Source organism: Halichoerus grypus, chromosome 4 (genome assembly GCF_964656455.1).
Source record: "Halichoerus grypus chromosome 4, mHalGry1.hap1.1, whole genome shotgun sequence".
Taxonomy (NCBI): domain Eukaryota; kingdom Metazoa; phylum Chordata; class Mammalia; order Carnivora; family Phocidae; genus Halichoerus; species Halichoerus grypus.
Genome location: NC_135715.1, coordinates 161,429,366 through 161,447,067, shown reverse-complemented (window position 1 = coordinate 161,447,067; position 17,702 = coordinate 161,429,366). Strand labels below are relative to the sequence as shown.

Below are 17,702 nucleotides of genomic sequence, written 5' to 3'. Positions count from 1 at the left end.
CGCTGAGCAGGGAGCCCAATACGGAGCTCCATCCCAGGAACCTGAGATCACGACCTGAGCCAAAAGTAAACACCAAACAGACTGAGCCACCCAGGCGCCCCTAATTCCTAATTCTTATGGTGAAAAAAAAAATTTAAGATAATGATTACATGGACCAAATACTTAGGCAAAGGAAAGGATACCTTTCATAACAATTTTAAAGTAAAATCTGTCAAGGATGAATAAATCTGGCTAAAGAATTAACTGAAATTTAGTCTTAAGTTTTGGTGACTTCATCATTTTATTACCTCAAGAACTCCTTCTACCACCATAAATATTTTTAGAATTATAAGGGACACATACTTGTCATTCCAACATTGTATTTTGAAAATATTTTAAACCTATAGAAAATTTGCCAAAACAGTACACCTTTTGTATAACCTTAACCCAGTTTCCCCTAATATTAACATCTTACACAACCAGAGTACAATTATGGAAACCAGAAAATTAACACTGATACAATACAATTAACTAATCTACAGACCTTATTCAAATTTCATTAATTTTCCCACCAATGTCTTTTTCTGGTCGAGGATTCAACCCAAATCCCACAAACTGTCATGTTTCCTTAGTCTCCTCCAATAGATGATTTTTTTTCCATGACCTTGAGACTTTTTTAAAGAAATAATAAGTTTATTTTATAAAATGTTCCTCACTTTGGGTTTGTCACTGTTTTCTCATGATTAAGTTGAGATTAAGCTTTTCTGGCAAGAATACCATAGAGGTGATGCTGTGTCCTTCTCAGAAAGTGTATCTTATCAGGAAGAATATGAGACGTTAATGTGTCTGTGAGGGTGGTGTCTCCAGGTTTCTCCACTGTAATTAAGGTTTCTCTTTGTAATTAAAAAATATCTTGTGGGGAAGATACTTTGAGACTATGTAAATATCCTGTTTCTCACCATACTCTCACCCACTAATTTTAACATCCAATGATTGGTTCTTGCGTGCAACAAGAACCTGTCTGGTATTTGCCTAGTGATGGTTTTTTATTTTTTCATTCATTCTCCATTCATTAATTGGAATTCTACTGTAAAAAAGGAGCTATCCCTCAATGTTGCTGTGAAACAAACTGCTCTAAAATATAAAGTTCATTAACTGAAAAAAACAAATTAATTTAAAAAGCTGTCCCTTCTCCCTTGTTTATGTTAGTATGGACTCACAGATATTTATTTTATTCGATGGATTCTGATCCAATACTATTTTTTTTTTTTTAAAGATTTTATTTTATTTATTTGACAGACAGAGGACATAGCAAGGGAGGGAACATAAGCAGGGGGAGTGGGAGAGGGAGAAGCAGGCTTCCCGCAGAGCAAAGAGCCCAATGCGGGGCTGGACCCCAGGACCCTGGGATCATGACCTGAGCCGAAGGCAGATGCCTAACGACTGAGCCACCCAGGCACCCCAAGATCCAATACTATTATTATTTATTTTGCCCCAGCTTCGGACCGCGGAAATGGCTTCAAGCAGGCTGTATCTTTCCAACATACCCATCATCATTTTTTGAGCACCTCCTGGTACCTTAAATGTTCCAAGTTCCTCTTGACTTCCCTGCTCCCGTCCTGGAATCAATCATTTCAGAGTTCCTTTTATTGCAGAGTGTTATTTAGAAACCAAGATCGGGGCAACAGATTACTCTAGCATCATTACTTCCAGGCCCTCTCCATGGAGAGTTAAGAGCCTAGCTGTCATTACCCACGATATTTTTACTTATTTGTTCAATACAAGGATACGTTTAAAGTAGAATTGCTAAGAACAATTCAGAAATACTAACCCATGCCTCTATGAGAAAGAAATGTACTAATTAGAGTACAATATTGTGTATAATACTTTTTGTCTTTAATGGTTTTTCAAAGTAACTTAGGCTAATTCTTTTCTTCTTCACCCCTTCAGTATATTATTCATTTATAATACGATTAGGTTCGTTTGTTAGTATTTATATACCTTATTGAGTTCTTTCCACATTCTGTTTGATCTGAATGATTTATTTATTTTTGGAATCACATACCTGTTTTAATGAACACTTAAGAAGAGTATTTTATTCAGTTTCTTTGACTAATGAATGGGAATGGGAAGAAAACTCATTATCTCCTTGACAAAGAAACATTCACAATGTTCCATATTAATGAATCCATTCAAGACATTCCAGACATAGGACGCTCCATCCCCAGTATACTAAAATGAAAATATAATATAAAGTAGATAAAGACACAGATAAAATGGAAAAAAAAAACCTATACAACTATTGTTTGATGCTTTACCCTGTGTTTCTAAGATAGTTCAAGTGGAATGTGAAATAAAAATATGGGTAGACTTCCTGTTTCCTTGTAGGTCCTACGCCCTATTTCCTGCTTCTTTCAAATCTCAAAGATAGAAGACTGATTACAGTGACTGAAAATCCTTACTATAATTAATACTAATGTTTACAAGAATCTAAATTTATATTTATTTTAAAAACACTTGTTGGAAGCATCCTCTGTGCTGGGCATAGTGCTAAATGCTTTACATACATTAATCTCTAAATGAGAGCTTTGAGGAAGACCCATTAACTCTGCTATGGTTCACATTCATTTGTTTCCTCCCTAGATTTTATATACTGTTGTGCCAGTACATTCAACATCTGATGATAATGAAAAGCTTACAGCAAAAATTTGTCAAGACCAATTTTTTTACAAGAAGCAATTTAACCTACTGGTGCATATAGGTGGATATTTAATAGCGCTACGTAGCAACCATAGATATATGGTTTCTATGGGGAAATGAGCATATGAAATTATTCTGCCATGTCATTTGCAAAAATTTTAGGGGCGCCTGGGTGGCTCAGTCAGTTAAGTGTCTGCCTCTTGGTTTCAGCTCAGGTCACCATCTCAGGGTGGTGAGGTCCAGCCTGTGTGGGGCTCCCTGCTGAGAACGGAGTCTGCGTGGGATTCTTCCCCCCTCCCCCTCTCTCCCCCCCCATGTTCTTCCCCCTGCTCGCTTTCATGCTCTCTCTCAAATAAACAAAATCTTAAAAAAAAAAAAAAAAACTGCATTTTTTGTGTACACACAAGCAGGAGGAGGGGGAGAGGCAGAGGGAGAAGCAGATCCCCACTGAGTGGGGAGCCGGACAAGGGATCCCAGAACACTGGATTATGACCTGAGCTGAAGGCAGATGCTTATCCAACTGAGCTACCCAGGTGCCCCTAAACTGCAAAGTTTTTTAAAAGCACTTCACTGACATTTTATATAAGATAATCCATAAACTTTTGAACATCAAGTCCAAGCCATTATATCTTCGCATTTAACCATCATCCCATATGTGATTATATGCAAGAGTTGTACCTTATTTTTAGACAAGACGTAGATTTAATTTTTCTCAATCAACTTTCTATGTTTTCTTCATTAAATTCCAAGTTAAAAGAACCTCTTAAAAAAAGCAAAACACTACAGGCGCCTGGCCAGCTCAGTAAGTAGAGCAGCATGCAACTGGATCTTGGGGTCGTGTTCGAGCCCCACACTGGTCATTCAGCCTACTAAAAAAAAAAGAAAAAAAAGCACTAGCTGCACAACTCCAGGGCATAATATTTATGCAGAATACAATGTGCATACATTATTAAGGAGAAGTACCTGAACTAGATACACCAATATTTATACCAACAAGATGCCCAAATGGACAGAACAAATATATAAGCATGGAGAATGATGCCTGAACAGACTGCTCAGGTATACTAACCCAGACCTCAGCCACTACTAATATGGGTTACAGCATCACCACAGTTTCAGGTTTATTAGACTATTCTTGCCATATCTGCCAGGGCACAGTAGTGATAGGGTGATACACGTAAATTAACCAAGTCACAACTTCTCACATGTGCCTAACTCCAAGGTGGAATGACACTACAACCCAATAACTTTGCCAATCTCTGGCACAAAGGTTTATTTATTCATTGATGCTCAACTTGGTATGGTTTCCCCTTAAAACCAGGGTCCAACCATAGATTAGTTAGGTGTACCTAGAGAGCAATTTTGATTTGCTAAAAGTATTCCACATTCATGAAACGACGTTCATGTCCCAGAAAACTAACAGTTAGACTCCTGTTCTGGCCTGGTTCTTAAATTCCTATTAAATAACTTAATTCTGTACAAATGGTTAATAGCATATCATCAATTTCCTTAACTCATTGGTCACAAACTGAGATCCTTCTGACATGATCTACAAAAGGACTAGCAAGGATCCTGAGAAAAATAATAGTTTCTTCCCCAGCCAAAGAGTACAAAGAAAATTATGTTATTCTCATCTGGGGAGGAGGGTGCTTACAGCCCCAAGAGGTCACAACTTACTTGGAACCCAGACGGCAATATGAAATATGAACAACCAAAAAACCCTATCATAATCCTTTCTTACTCCTATTACTTGCCCATCTTAGACAACCACTTATACTGAATTTGATGACACAGGAAAGGTAAAGATAGGGCAACCCATAATTCTTTTTCCTCTCAGTCCTTCCTTATTCATCAGTAAGCCAAAGGTAGAATGTTGGAAGAATATGCATGTATCAAGAAGAAAAATAAAAACAGCTGAGTTAGCTTTGTACAGCATTTCTACTCTTCTAAAACAAACTACACATACAAATAGAGCTACAAAATATGACTGTGTAATTTCAGTGATTGCACAAATGAGTTAATATTCTTATATTTGCATTTTATTTTATTTTTTAAAAAGTTTTTATTTATTTAAGTAATCTCTATACCCAACATAGGGCTTGAACCCACAATCCCAAGATCAAGAGCTGCATGCTCTTCTGACTGAGCCAGGAAGGCACCTATATTTTTGCATTTTAGATGGGCACTGCACAATATAAAAATGAAAGGTAAAAGTCAAAACAATGGTTTAAATTTTTAATTATTTTTTAACTAGAATGATATTAAATGATAAATAAAAATACCCTATGACAAGTAAAAAAAAAAAAAAAGACTGCAAAAGAAAGGGAAAGCTGTATTTTAGCATCTTTTTCTTTTGGTGCAAAAAGGTGGTTTTATTAAAGCATGGGGACAGGACCTGTGGACAGGAAGAGCTGCCTATATTTTAGTATCTTTAACAGCACTTTTTTCCTGCTTTTTGAACAAAAGGGCCCACATTTTCATTATGCCCTAGGTCCCACAATTATGTAGTATCCTGCCAACACTCAACCTTTCCATGTCTGGACTTCTAATGAATGAATAAAACATGATAGCAGAGGAAATGACAGAACAGCTAAACAGTACTAACTACTGTGTCTGGTTTTCTCTTCAGGCTTCAGGAAAGCAAAACTTCATTAATGTCCAACGTATGGCATAATAAGAAAAATCTGGGAACTAATGCTTTTAAAGGGAGTTCAGTAAGTATCCAGACATAGTCTGACATGATAAAAGATAGGCAGGGAAGGAGACAGCCTTTGACACAGCTCAAATCATAACAGTCTTTTTCTACTTAATTAGTACTATTTTACAGTAAAAATTTTAACCAAAAGTCAAGTTCTATGAAATATATTCCCAAAAGCAGTTCTATGAAATATATGCCTAGCCATGTAAAAACAGAAACATTAAGGCATATCAGGTCAATTCCCAAGTTAAAATGCTACTCAAATAATTTATCAAGTCAGATAGGAGTCAGCATCTTTTACAGTTAGAAAGGGTCTTCGAATTCAACCACTTATTTTATTTTCCACAGAGTGAAGTTTATTCCCAACAAAGTTCTCCTCCCCCATCACAAGCAGGGAAAGACTACCTGGGGTGAAGATGGAGGGCCTCTGAGAAACAAAGAATGTCCCTGGACTCAACTACTTATTTTAAAAGAATAAAATTGATGTCTAGAAAAGTTACACGACTTACCAAGTTCACATAGTAGGAATGCAAATCCAGACCTTTTGGCTCTAAAGTCCCTACTTGCTCAATACATCACAGTGAATTAATTGAAAACAGTTTACCGGTTTGTTAAACCAAATTAAATCACTATTTTAATATTCTACTTTGAATCTTTCATAAGCAAAATGTTCTGAATTTTCTGATATTGAAAAAGTATCAAGGAAATACAGTATAAGGTATCATATGAAAACTACCACAGGCTAATGTTCAAAAGGCATGGTGAAAACTACAACCCAGGCCAGGAGGAGGTCTGCATTAGTTTGCTAGGAATGCTGAAACAAAAGTCCCACAAATTGGGTGGCTTAAGCAACAGAAATTTATTGTCTCTCAATTCTGGAGGCTAAAAATCTGAGATCAAGGTGTCAGCAGGGTTGGTTCCTTCTAAATACTATGAAGGGGAAAATCTGTTCCATGTCTCTCTCAGCTTCTGGTGATTTCCTGGCAATCTTTAGCATTCCTTGGCTTACAGATTTCTACCTTCATCTTTACATGATGCTCTTCCTGTGTGCATGTCTATGTGCAAATTTCCCCTTTTTATAAGGACACCAGTCCTGTTGGATTAGGAGTTCATCTTACTCTGATTTCATCTTACTAATTACATTTGCATGGACCTATTTCCAAATAAGGTAACATTCTCAGGTAAAGGGGTTAGGACTTCAACATATAAATCTGTGGGTGTCAGAATTTAACCCATAATAGAGTTTTAAATAGAAATCTGTGAATATGGGGCATCTGGGTGGCTCAGTCGGTTAAACATCTGCCTTCGGCTCAGGTCATGATCTCAGGGTCCTGGGATGGAGCCCCAAGTCAGGCTCCCTGCTCAGGGTGGAGCCTGCTTCTCCCTCTGCCCCTCCCCCTGCTTGTGCTCTCTCTCCCTCTTTCTCTCTCAAATAAATAAAATTTTTAAAAAAAGAGAAATCTGTGGATATGCCCCAAAAGACCAATCATGAACTCTTACATTGTTTACCACTTTGAGTGAATGTCTGCTTATATGACTATGTATGTGACTACACATATGTGAGTCATGATGTGTTGAGAAAAGGGTACATAGATTTCATCAGATTCTTACAGGAATACATGACTTTTAATAAAAAGGTAAGCATCACTGACATAAGCAAAAGATCACTGGATTATAAAATTCTAGGGCTCCCATCATTTTTTTTAAGATTTTATTTATTTATTTGAGAAAGAGAGAGTGAGAGCATGAGTGAGGGGAGGAGCAGCGGGAGAGGGAGAAGCAGACGCCCCACCGCAGGGAGCCTCACGCGGAGCTCGATCCCATGACTCCAGAAACATGACCTGAGCTGAAGGCAGACGCTTAACTGACTGAGCCATCCAGGTGCCCCACAGGCCTCCCATAGCTTTTAACTGATAAGATCATTACCTTCAAGAAGACCTGGATCCCAGTTCTCATCATTCATTCATCTACATTATAATTGGTTACACGGCAGGCTTTTCTGCAAAACTGTAAACCTCTTGAGAGCAAAGGCAGTTTTGTTCATTTCCATAATCAAGGACTTTATCCATGCAACTTGGCAAACTATAAAAAAATTACTTTCAGAGCACCTGGGCGGCTCAGTCATTAAGCATCTGCCTTCGGCCCAGGTCATGATCCCTTTGTCCTGGGATCGAGGCCCACATCAGGCTCCCTGCTTGGTGGGGAGCCTGCCTCTCCCCCTCCGCCCTACTCATGCGCTCTCTCTCTCTCTCTCAAATAAATAAATAAATAAATAAAATCTTTTTAAAAAGTTAAAAAATATATAACTTTCCCCCCATGTCTTGGCTTAAAATTAAAAATATTATGAATTTTTGGGGCGCCTGGGTGGCTCAGTCGTTAAGCGTCTGCCTTCGGCTCAGGTCATGATCTCAGGGTCCTGGGATCGAGCCCCACATCCAGCTCCCTGCTCCGTGGGAAGCCTGCTTCTCCCTCTCCCACTCCCCGTGCTTGTGTTCCCTCTCTCTCTGTGTCTCTCTCTGTCAAATAAATAAATAAAATCTTTAAAAAAAAAAATTAGGAATTTTTAAGAGTTTTCAGACATCCAGGAGCTGTTTTATCTTAAACTGGGTATGCCAAAAGGAGATGGAAACAAACCAAGACTGAGTAAAATACTCTCCTGGGCCATTCAATCTAATCATGTCAAATTATAATCACATGGGCACTAGAACAATACATAACTATTCAAAGTTCTTTTGTTTTTTTTTTTAAAGATTTTATTTATTTATTTGACAGAGAGAGAGATAGCGAGAGCAGGAACACAAGCAGGGGGAGTGGGAGAGGGAGAAGCAGGCTTCCCGCCGAACAGGGAGCCCGATGTGGGACTCGATCCCAGGACCCTGGGATCATGACCTGAGCCGAAGGCAGACGCTTAACGACTGAGCCACCCAGGCGCCCTATTCAAAGTTCTTTTCAAGCAGAATTTTACATTTAAGTAGTTCAAAACCTTTTTTACTTTTTTAAGATTTTTATTTATTTATTTGACAGAGAGAGACAGCACAAGGGAACACAAGCAGGGGGAGAGGGAGAAGCAGGCTTCCTGGCGAGCAGGGAGCCCGATACAGGGCTCGATCCTAGGACCCTTGGATCATGACCTGAGCAGAAGGCAGATGCTTAACGACTGAGCCACCCAGGAACCCCACAAAACCTTTAATAAGGCAATCCCCTTTAACCTCAGCACAAAAAGCTTTAGTTTGGTTCTCAAATTTTGGGGTCTCAGAACCTCTTTGAGTACCCCAAAGAACTATTGTATTATGGGTCATATCTGTATCAATATTACAACATTCGCAATTTAAATTAATTCATTACTTTTAATATTTAAAATATTTATATTTGTTTATTTTATGAAAAATAACTCCATTTCCAAAGTTTTAAAAATTTATAAAGAAGACTGGCACTGTTTTTCATTCTCAAAACCTTTAATATCTGGCTTAACAGAAGACAACTAGATTCTCCTATCTGTTTCTGCATTCAATCTGTTTTGATATGTTATTTTTGTTGAATGGAAGAAAATCCAGCTTCATACAGATAGGTAGTTGGAAAAAGGAGGAATATTTTAATAGCTTTTCAGAGAACTGTGGATACTTTCTATTTTTTTAATTTATTTTTTTTTTAAGTAATCTCTATACCCAAAGTGGGGACTGATCCCACCACCCAGAGGTCAAGAGTCCTCTGACTGAGCCAGCCAGGTGCCTCTGGATACTGTCTTTTGATACTACACCAAAACTCAACAAGTAACAATTTCTTAACAGTTACAAAGTAGAATCAGAAAACATATTGGTGAACTTTTTATACTGCTATAAAATCCACTGATCTATCTTGTCCTTTATTTTTTTTTTTAAGATTTTATTTATTTGACAGAGAGAGACACAGGGAGAGAGGAAACACAAGCAGGGGGAGTGGGAGAGGGAGAAGCAGACTTCCCACGGAGCAGGGAGCCCAATGCAGGGCTCAATCCCAGGAACCTAGGATCATGACCTGAGCCAAAGGCAGACGCTTAATGACTGAGCCACCCAGGGACCCCTAGAGAAGTCTTTTTTTTTTAAGATTTTATTTATTTATTTGAGAAAGAGAGATCGAGAGAACAAGTGGTTGGAGGGGCAGAGGGAGAAGCAGATTCCCTGCAGAGGAGGGAGCCCGACGTGGGAGTTGATCCCAGGACCCTGGGATCATGACCTGAGCTGAAGGCAGACACTTAACCGACTGAGCCACCCAGGTGCCCTAGAGAAGTCTTTAAATATCAACCTCCTGCTAAGGAATATAAGTTTTCCAAAATTCTATTTTTCACTTTGAAAGCTCAAATTTTATTACTAGCAATAAGTTCTATCAGCTGATTTTCTTGAAATGACAAGATCACTCATTTTCAAGAAAGTGTCTGCCAAAATCTCAATAACCATAGTTCGCTTGTCAGTTGTTCTTTAAAGTTAAAATAGTGCTCCATGAAAAGGCAGCTGGTTCTGCTATCAATTCAACTACACAAGTACTTTTGCTAAAGACAATCATCATACTTTGGTATGCAGCAGAAATACCTATACTTCTCATTTGTCACACAAAACACTTAAGACAATTACTCAAAAGAATAGAGTTAATAAAATTAATAACTTCACTACTTCAGCTAAGGACAGTCTTAAATGAAACGGTCTTTTTTTTTATAGATTTATTTATTTATTTATTTGAGAGAGAGAGTGCGCATGCACACGTGAGCAGGAAAAGGGTCAGAGGGAGAGGGAGAGAAGCAGACTCCCAGCTGAGCAAAGAGCCTGACTCAGGGCTCAATCTCACAAGCCTAAGATCATGATCTGAGCCTAAATCAAGAGTCAGATACTGGGCTACCCAGGCACCCTGAAACTTTTTTTTAACAGCAAGTTCTTAGTGAAGATCACAATGAAAACCAGTACAGTTTGGTGCCACCATCTTGACTTGTGCTTAGATCTTAGCCAGCAGTTTTATCAACTGCTGCTTTTGCACCATCGGTGCAAGTATCAACTCAGTGAGAAACACAAAAAACATCTTAGAACTATTATGAAAATATGTTTGACCTCCCAATCCTCTGATAGGGTGAGAGGGACTCCCCAAGTGTTCAAGAACCACATTTTGAGAACCACCAAATTGATGTATAAATCAGCGCCTTGGTGGCTCAGCTGGTTAAGCAGCTGCCTTTGGCTTGTGTCATAATCCCAGGGTCCTGGGATCGAGCCCCATATTGGGCTCCCTGCTCAGCAGGGAGTCTGCTTCTCCCTCTCCCTCTGCCCTCCCTCCCCCTTATGTGCTTTCCCTCTCTCTCTCTCTCTCTCACTCAAATAAATAAAATCTTTAAAAATAAATAAATAAATCAGTACTAAATACAGGTATCATATTAATAAGATGTCTTTCTCTCTTGTTCAAGTGCTCATCTACATATTTTCTCTCTCTCTTTTTTCTGGTCCACTGAAGAAACATCAGTGAAGTAAATGTATTATATATATGAAAACACCAGACAGAATGCCATCTTTTTTGCAATGTCTACTTTACTTAAATTATTCATATCTACTTTTAAAGATGTTAAAAATCAGAAAGTTCAAGTATTTTCTAACACATGCATTTAAGTGAAATAAGTCTTACATGCACAAATATTTTTTAAGAAAATTAAAATTCTAGATCCTTTGAACTATGAAAAGGAATATATTTATCTAGTTTGCCACTATATCACCAATATTTGATATTCATTAATTATTCATCTCTTGAATAAACAATGATCATTTCTACTGGATAGTCACCATAAATCCATATATCTGGTGAAAGACAAAATTTGATCTCTGAAGTGGTTTTAAATAAGTCATTTTATTGGGTTTTAAACTGTATTTCTAATCACAATAATTTTAAGACTTACAAAGTGGGCATAATAAAAATTCAAGTACTATAGAAGTGTAAAAAATAGAAAGGCCCTTAATATCTCACTTTTAAGCAAGCGTACATCCACATATATAGAGAGTAAGTGAAATGAACAGCAGGCTCAAAACTCTTTTTAGGGGCACCTGGCTGGCTCAGTTGGTGAAGCAGGTAACTCTTGACCTTGGGGTTGTGAGTTCGAGCCTCACGTTCGGTAGAGATTACTTAAAAACAAAATCTTAAAAACAACAACAACAACAAAACTACTGGGGTGCCTGGGTGGCTCAGTCAATTAAGTGTCTGCCTTCAGCTCAGGTCATGATCCCAGGGGTCCTGCAATCAAGTCCCACATTGGGCTCTCTACTCAGTGGGGAGTCTGCTACTCCCTCTCCTCTCCCTCTGCCCCTTCCCCCGCCATGCTCTCCTCTCTCTCTCTCTCAAAATAAATAAATAAAATCTTAAAAAAAAAATACTTTTTGAAAAAAAAACTAGGGGCACCTGGTGGCTCAGTCATTAAGCATCTGCCTTCGGCTCAGGTCATGATCGCAGGGTCCTGGGATCGAGCCCCACATCGGGCTCCCTGCTCTTCCGGAAGCCTGCTTCTCCCTCTCCCACTCCCCCTATTTGTGTTCCCTCTCTTGCTGCTCTCTCTCTCTCAAATAAATAAATAAAATCTTTAAAAATAAAAAATAAAAACAAAACTATAGGGGCGCCTGAGTGGCTCAGTAAGTTAAGAATCTGCTTTAGGGGCGCCTGAGTGGCTTAGTCAGCTAAGCGTCTGCCTTCAGCTCAGGTCATGATCCTAGCATCCTGGGATCGAGCCCTGCATCAGGCTCCCTGCTCAGTGGGGAGTCTGCTTCTCCCTCCCCCGTTCTTGTGCTCTCACTTGCTCTCTCTCCCTCTCAAATAAATATTTTTAAAAAGGAAAGAAAGAGTCTGTCTTTGGCTCAGGTCATGATCCCAGAGTCCTAGGATCGAGTCCAGCATTGGGCTCCATGCTCAACGGGGAGCCTGCTTCTCCCTCTGCCTGCCGCTCCCCCTGCTTGTGCTCTCTCTCGCTTTCTCTCTGTCAAATAAATTAATAAAACCTTTAAATAAATAAATAAATAAAAATAAAAGCAAAACTATAAAATCTAAAGACTCAAGGGGTGGCTGGGTAGCTCAGTCAGTTAAGTGCCTGACTTTGGCTCAGGTCATGATCTCAGGGTCCTGGGATCAAGTCTCATGACAGGCTCTGCACTCAGTGAGGAGTCCACTTCTCCCTCTCCCTCTGCCCCCCACCCCAACACCTTCTCTAATAAATCAATAAAATCTTTTTTAAAAAATAAAATCTAAAGAATCTGAACAAATAAGATCATATTGTTATAATCCTGCTTTCTTAAAATGAGTTGAACATTAACTTCATGGAGGTATCATTCTCATGACATTTCTAATATAAATTTTAAAAGTAAGTATTGCTGGGGTGCCTGGGTGGCTCAGTTAGTTAAGCGTCTGCCTTCGGCTCAGGTCATGATCCCAGGGCCCTGGGATCAAGCCCCGTGTTGGGCTCCCTCCTCAGCGGGAGTCTGCTTCTCCCTCTGCCTCTCCCCCTGGCTTGTGCTCTCTCTCTCTCACTCACTCTCTCTCTCTAATAAATAAATAAAATCTTTAAAAAAAAAAAAAAGTATTGCTTTGTTCAAAACTATACAAGAAAGGGCGCCTGGGTGGCTCAGTTGGTTAAGCGACTGCCTTCGGCTCAGGTCATGATCCTGGAGTCCCTGGATCGAGTCCCGCATCAGGCTCCCTGCTCGGCAGGGAGTCTGCTTCTCCCTCTGACCCTCCCCCCTCTCATGTGTTTGCTCTCTCATTCTCTCTCCCTCAAATAAAAAAAAAAAAAAAAAATCTTTAAAAAAAAAAAAAAAACTATACAAGAAAAAATCCAAGTCTTACTATCAATATTGTTTCTGGTTAACTGAAAAAATGGAAGGGCCAATACTAGGAACGCTACTGTAGTAAAAGATTTAGAAGGCTTTAAAGCAAATTAATTTCAAAAGTCTGTTAAACCCTTTTGACACAATAAATACATAAATTACTAGGTAAAAAAGTGTATTCCACCTCCCACTCCAATCTTACTCCTTTTCCTGCACCTCTTGGGTCTCAGAGAAGGCTGGGGTCTTGACCAACTGAATGTCTGGCTATGATCCAACATTAGCTTAATGAAGTCCTGGCAACTTTTAGGCAATACAGCTTCCTTAAAAGATAGGAATCACAGGCAAAATTGTGCTAACAATAGAGCTCTTTGCAAAAAGCATTCTTGAATCCTTTTTGCTGCATGGTCATTTTAAGCAACGACTGTGATTTCCAACATTTTACTACATCATAATTACAGAACAACCCTAAAAGGAAAATGCAGATAATCTTGAAATCATTCAGGACCAAAAATTAGAAGCTGGATTAATTAACATGTTGAGATTCCATGGTTGCTATTACATCCCTTGATCTGGCACTTCAACAGGTTTTTATACACTGTATGTGTTAAAGACTAACATTTTGGCTCACCTTTTTGCTTTAAAAATAAGACTCAAATACTACTCACTTATATCAACTTAAAATATTACATAATGAAGATTTATCATCTGACTTACACCAAAGAAAACACTATGTATATATATAATATATATTAAGGATTAGCAACTTACATAAAATGAAGCCATTTTAGTTGGCAAGCAAAACTTGAAATAAACGTGGCCTTACTAAAAGATTGCTCCAAAATCCATTAACAAAACAAAATCACTTTTATCTATTCTCATTTCAGAATACGTTTCTCCTGGAATGCTTCAGCAAAGTTCTTAATACACTGTAATTGTTTATATCAGCTACCAGAAAAATTTGCACCCACTGTAGTAAAAAAAACACCTACAACCGATAAAAACAAAACTTTCATTGACTTTTAGAACCATGTTCCTTTCAGGTATTGCCACCACATGTCATTTAACTTTATGATTACATAAAGGGTGACATGAGATGTGAGGTACTGTTGGCAATCATCACCAGTTCCCCCCACTCACTACTGCTGAGTTGGGTGGCAAGCAAACAAAAGACATTTGTATACTCAGTAGGCTGAGTGACATCTAAGTGAAAGAAAGCTGCCAACCTTTGCCTGGCTTAGATAATAAGAATGTTATAAATGTTCATTTCATTGTATACTCTTACATACAATCTGAATTTTTTTGGTTATGTCCGTGTATTATTTTAAACAAGTTGTATTTTTTTAGGTTACTAGTTTAAAACTATTTTATCTAAATCAAGCATAATTTAGGAGAGTTCAAAATTCAGGATTAGAACTAGATCATAAAAGTAGAATTGAATAAGAAAAATTTTAAATTGATTTACATGAATAAAAGAACACAAAAAAACTAATCAAAAGTTCCACCCAATTTGTATGTCAACTATACTTAGTAATAAATAAATAATGCGAAGTAACAAAAAAAGTTTCTCAATTAGTACCTAAAGTAAAAATTAAAAGAATCTCTAATGATAAAGTTAATCTTTTTTTAATAAATCCTTTTTTTTTTTTTTTAAGAGTTTACTTATTTGACAGAGATACACAGCGAGAGAGGGAACACAAGCAGGGGGAGTGGGAGAGAGAGAAGCAGGCTTCCTGTGGAGCAGGGAGCCCGATGCAGGACTCGATCCCAGGACCCTGGGATCATGATCTGAGCCGAAGGCAGACACTTAACGACTGAGCCACCCAGGTGCCCAATCTTTTTTTTTATATAAAGTTAAAAATCTTAAACCTAAGCACTATTTAGCTAACTTATTTTGTGATCCGAGAATAAGTATCATTTGTTATGAAAATCACCATGTAGGAATAAAAGCAAATTTTAAAATTCTCATTAGATACAGTATAACCATTATGTTCATTAAACATGAAAAGACAGAAGTGAGTCCTATTATTATTATATCCTACTAAAATGTTAAGAACACTTTGTTGTCCTCTAAAAAGAACTTACTTTTGGGACACCTGGGTGGCTCAGTTGGTTAAGTGTCTGCCTTTGGTTCAGGTCATGATCCTGGGGTCCTGGGATAGAGTCCCGCATCAGGTTCCCTGCTCAGCAGGAAGTCTGCTTCTCCCTCTCCCTCTACCCCTCCCCCCACTCATGCTCTCTCTCTCTTTCTCTCAAATAAATAAATAAAATCTTTAAAAAAAAAAAAGAACTGGGGTGCCTGGGTAGCTCAGTCGTTTCGCGTCTGCCTTCGGCTCAGGTCATGATCCCAGGGTCCTGGGATCGAGCCCCACATCGGGCTCCCTGCTCAGCGGGAAGCCTGCTTCTCCCTCTCCCACTCCCCCTGCTTGTGTTCCTGCTCTCGCTATCTCTCTCTCTGTCAAATAAATAAAATCTTAAAAAAAAAAAAAAAGAACTTACTTTTTAGTCAAGACATAGTTAAAATCTGTCTCTGTATCATTCAATTTGAATCAGTTCTACAAAGAATACTACATAGGGATGCCTGGGTGGCTCAGTTGGTTAAGTGGCTACCTTTAGCTCAGGTCATAGTCCCAGGGTCCTGGGATCGATTCCAACATCGGACTCCCTGGTCAGCAGGGAGTCTGCTTCTCCCTCTGCCTGCCACTCCCCCTGCTTGTGCTCTGTATCTCTCTCTCTGACAAATAAATAAAATCTTTAAAACAACAACAACAAAGAATACTATGTATATAACATTACCTAAAGCCACTGGGCAGTTGAGGAAACGCAAGGTATTCTATATTCCATAGCTGCATTAAAGTATCCTTTCAACCTGCCTAAGTGAGCAGAGTAGAAAGTTATACATTAGGAAGAGATGTGGGTTCAGCAGTAACAGAATGAAAAGGAAAAAAAAAAAAAAAATCACACGGGAATTTGATCTCCCTAATTTCATTTACAATAGCACAAGAAAGTACCTGATAGCAAAGAAAGTGCTAGTATTTCTTCTCCTCCTTTATTCTTTAAGCAAATGCTGATAGAACTATTCTCAATTTTGTGACAGTCATGGTGAATTGTATTATAACTGTTAGTGTCAATTTTACCAACTAGTAATAGTTGGTAATTTCAAAAATATACTTATAAAAAAATAGGACCTGTATATAGTACTATAGGTCCTCAAGCCTTTATATGAAACCCTTGTACCAAAATGTGATTTAAATTCTGAATTTTTCCATATTTTAGCAAAGTATCATGTGCATATGCCATGTATTACACAACACGCCCAGCAGAATATGGGGAAGTTCCCAATAATTAAATCTATTACTATTTCTTCAGCAAGAAGTATGAATGTTCACACTTAGATAAAACTGTAAATAATTTTATATCAGTTCAAATCAATTTGCTACCAAATGAGTAAGCTGCAAGCTAACAAAACACTTTTTATATTCAATTTTAAATTTCAAAATTTCATGAGATTATAAACCTAAAATAACATTAGTTATTACAGTTTAGCTAGTATTTTCACATCTTCAGTTGCACTTAATCATTATAACACTTTAGAGATTTTTATCTATTTTATGTTTGAAAGAGAGAGAGCACACAGGCAGAGACAGAGAGGGAGAGAATCCTAAGCAGACTCCCCATTGAGCGCAGAGCCCCACATGGGACTAGATCCCATGACCCTGAGATCAGGACCTGAGCCAAAAGCAAGAGTCCCATGCTCAAATCACTGAGACACCCAGGTGTCCCTATAATGCTTTAAAAACTGGGAGCTTAACAGAGTTAAGTGCACATCACATACATTTAATAAGAACCTAAAAAGCAGATCTCCTCTCCCACTTCAGAAATGCATAACTAGGGGTGCCTGACTAGCTCGGTCAGTAGAACATGCAGCTCTTGATCTTGGGGTTGTGGGTTCAAACCCCACATTGGGATACGCTCAAACCCACAACCTTGAGATCAAGAGCTGCATGCTCCACCAAATGAGCCAGCCAGGTACCCCCCAAAAATAAAATCTTAAAAAAAAAAAAAAAAAGAAATGCATATCTAAATCTATTGAATAAAATAAAAACCCACCAGTTCACACTGGTGGGTTTATATTTATACTTATTTATTATTTATAAATAAATAAAATAAATGGGGAGAAAGGAAAGTTCTTCCTTATGGTAGAATGACAATAAATTTAACAGAAATATTATGTTTCGAAAAAAATCACCATTTGGCAAGAACCATCAATGAATGCTGAGTTTAGTCTGATGAGAAACAGAATATTCACATAGTCTCAAATATCTCTTCACAAGCTACGTTTTAATTACAAAGGGAAAAATAGTAACTTTATCTGGGAGATACCATATTAACCAACTGATAAAAGTTAACACCAACAGTAATGAGGCAAACTGATGTCATGTGCCCCTGATATGATGCACTGACAAGAACCCAATATTACTTCTCTAATATTTCAGCTAAAAATCCATTACTTG

The 17,702-nt window shown here is 38.2% G+C and overlaps 1 protein-coding gene across 3 annotated transcripts in view; it reads right to left on the bottom strand.

The window, feature by feature from the left end:
- BMPR2 (bone morphogenetic protein receptor type 2) overlaps positions 1-17,702 on the bottom strand; it is a 193,379-nt gene that overhangs the window by 142,907 nt on the left and 32,770 nt on the right. The gene's annotated exons all lie outside the window — the stretch shown is intronic.